This window comes from Balaenoptera musculus, chromosome 10 (genome assembly GCF_009873245.2).
Source record: "Balaenoptera musculus isolate JJ_BM4_2016_0621 chromosome 10, mBalMus1.pri.v3, whole genome shotgun sequence".
Classification (NCBI taxonomy): domain Eukaryota; kingdom Metazoa; phylum Chordata; class Mammalia; order Artiodactyla; family Balaenopteridae; genus Balaenoptera; species Balaenoptera musculus.
In genome coordinates, this window is record NC_045794.1 from 48841087 (window position 1) to 48844602 (window position 3516).

The window sequence follows — 3516 nt, forward strand, 5'->3', positions numbered from 1 at the left end:
GTTGTTTTTGTTGTCTGCCCCAGTGGCTAAGGTTGGTTCAGTGGGTTGTGCAGGCTTCCTGGTGGAGGGGACTAATGCCTGTGTTCAGGTGGATGAGGCTGGATCTTGCCTTTCTGGTGGTCAGGACCGCGCCCGGTAGTGTGTTTTGGGGTGTCTGTGACCTTGTTATGATTTTAGGCAGCCTCTCTGTTAATGGGTGGGGTTGTGTTCCTGTCTTGCTAGTTGTTTGGCATAGGCTGTCCAGCACTGTAGCCTGCTGGTCGTTGAGTGGAGCGGGGTCTTAGCATTGACATGGAGATCTCTGGAAGAGCTTTTGCCGTTTAATATTATGTGGAGCCGGGAGGTCTCTGGGGGACCAATGTCCTGAACTCAGCTCTCCCACCTCAGAGGCACAGGCCTGACACCAGACTGGAGCACCAAGACCCTGTTAGCCACATGGCCAGGTACGTGTGGAGTCTCTTGTCTTTTGGGAAGTCTGAGGTCTTCTGTTCAGTAGGTGTTCTGTAGGAGTTGTTCCACATGTAGATGTACTTCTGATGTATTTGTGGGGAGGAAGGTGATCCCCACATCTTACTTTTCTGCCATCTTGAAGGTCTCTTCACTGAATTTTTAATAGAATACCCTATACATGAAGGACTGAAAGGTATACTCCTAACAAACAATGTTTGTGTCTACTTTCCCATTGTTCTTCATCAAACAGCATTAGTGTGGAGACCTTCAGTTCCGCCTACTGTAACAAAGCTACATTTATTAAATCATTAAGTCCTTAGCCTGCTCAAATTCTATTTACAAATGTCTTTACCACTGCAGTGTCTACAGACTTCAAAGTAGTCATTTTTAAAACAAATAAAAGTTCAAAGATTAAATTTGTTTTCCTGCCAGAATGATGAAACAAAAAATCAACTATTTCATATTTACTGTACAAGTAACAAATTCTTATTCCTTATCATATGTTTGTCAGAACGCCAAAGAGCACGATTAATTTTTTTCCTCTTTATCTATTCATTTATTCAGAACTGAATGAATTTATTGAAAACACTATTTTTAAAAACATATGTTGGTATCAACTAGATGATAGGGATGAATCTGATCTGGGTTCTTCCTTTAGAAGGTCCACACTCTTATAAAGAATGTCCATAATCTGTAGTCATTACAGGGGAATTCATTATTTATTTATTTATTTTTACTAAAAGGTTCACTCAGGTAGAATGTAGATAAAAATTGTTCCCAGATACTATAACACCCTTAAAGTCCAAATAGACATACAACTGACATTTTCTTAGAGTTTCAAATATTCCAGTATGTTAAATGAAGAAACCAACAATTCATTAATATTCGATGAATAAGACCTATGAGGCCAAATTAAATGTTGTCTTGCTTTCAGCAGATGTTCTTTATGGCATCAGGTTGATTTAAAATTGTGTTATTTAAAAGAGACCTTTGAGAGCATTTCAGTTCATGCACTCCTAGCCGCCTGCGTCCCCTCCGGGCTCTCCTCGCGTCTGTGGAGCCATGGCATTAGCCAACACCAACCCGGCAGCCTCCTCCTTGCCCAACAGCAACTGCGGGTGTCCCAGGGCGCGGCCCGGAGGGAACCGGGTGACGGTGGTGCTCGGTGTGCAGTGGGGCGACGAGGGCAAGGGAAAGGTGGTCGATCTGCTGGTGCAGGCCACCGACATCATGTGCCACTGCCAAGGAGAAAATAATGCTGGCCATACAGTTGTAGATTCTGTGGAGTATAATTTTCATCTTTTACCTAGTGGAATAATTAATCCGAATGTTACTGCATTCATTGGAAATGGTGTGGTAATTCATCTACCTGGATTGTTTGAGGAAGCAGAAAAAAATGTTCAAAAAGGAAAAGGTCTGGAAGGCTGGGAAAAAAGGCTTATCATATCTGATAGAGCTCATGTTGTATTTGATTTTCATCAAGCAGCTGATGGCATACAGGAACAACAGAGAAAAGAAAAGCAGGAAAAAATTTGGGTACCACAGAAAAGGACACTGGCCCAGTTTATTCTTCCAAAGCTGCTCGGAGTGGACTCAGGATGTGTGATCTTGTTTCTGACTTTGATGGCTTCTCTAAGAGGTTCAAAGTTTTGGCTAACCAGTACAAATCTATATAACCCACTTTGGAAATAGACACTGAAGGTGAATTACAAAAACTCAAGGGTTATACGGAAAGGATTAAACCAATGGTGAGAGATAGAGCTTATTTCCTATATGAGGCTCTACATGGACCACCAAAGAAAATCTTGGTAGAAGGGGCAAATGTAGCACTACTAGATATTGATTTCGGAACTTACCCTTTTGTAATCTCTTCGAACTGTACAGTTGGAGGTGTTTGTATTGGTTTGGGTATGCCCCCTCAAAATGTTGGAGAAGTGTACGGAGTTGTGAAAGTTTATATAACTAGAGTTGGTATTGGTACCTTTCCTACAGAGCAAGACAATGAAATTGGAGAATTATTACAAAAAAGGGGTAGAGACTTTGGTGTAACTACTGGAAGGAAAAGAAGGTGTGGCTGGTTGGATCTTGTTTTGCTCAAATATGCTTATATGATTAATGGATTTACTGCACTGGCACTTACCAAACTGGATATTTTGGACATATTTATGCAAATCAAAGTTGGAGTTGCATACAAGTTAGATCGTGAAATTATACCTCATTTCCCAGCAAACCAAGAAGTCTTAAAGTTGAAGTTCAATATAAGACTCTCCCAGGATGGAACACAGACATATCAAATCAAGGACTTTTAAAGAACTACTATTTTTTTTTTTTTAGGATATGTTTTGTCAGCTAATGAAAGCTTTCACTCTTTTTTTTAAAATTAATTAATTTATTTATTTATTTTTGGTTGTGTTGGGTCTTCGTTTCTGTGCGAGGGCTTTCTCTAGTCGCGGCAAGTGGGGGTCACTTCATCGCGGTGCGTGGGCCTCTCACTATCGTGGCCTCTCTTGTGGAGCACAGGCTCCAGACACGCAGGCTCAGTAGTTGTGGCTCACGGGCTTAGTTGCTCCGTGGCATGTGGGATCTTCCCAGACCAGGGCTCGAACCCGTGTTCCCTGCATTAGCAGGCAGATTCTCAACCACTGCGCCACCAGGGAAGCCCAAAACTACTATTAATGCACAAAATTATGTTCCATTTATTGAAGATGAGCTTCAAATTCCAGTTAAATGGATTGGTGTAGGTAAATCCAGAGAGTCTATGATTCAACTCTTTTAAGGATTTACAGTGATGCAAGAAACACTCCTTGAGAGGGGGAAAAGGATTTTCTTAAATATTTCATTTATGATCTACAAATTTCAAGAATAAAGACACTGAAGTGAGTTTTAAGCCCTACAGTTCTTTCCAGTCTTTTAAGATGGTGTGGAGATACACTTCGGCATTTTCCAGTGTCAGCTTCCTTGGCTGGCATAATTGCCGAATCATTTGTTGCTCCTGCTACTCATGATGCCACATTTTCTTTTCTTTTTTTTTTTTTTTTTAAAGGAATTCCTTTATTTTTATTATTT

General features: G+C 40.9%; 1 pseudogene; it reads left to right on the top strand.

Moving 5' to 3' along the window:
- The first annotated feature begins 1497 nt into the window (after nt 1-1497).
- On the top strand, nt 1498-3259 carry LOC118902416 (annotated as a pseudogene).
- The last annotated feature ends 257 nt before the right edge of the window (nt 3260-3516 follow it).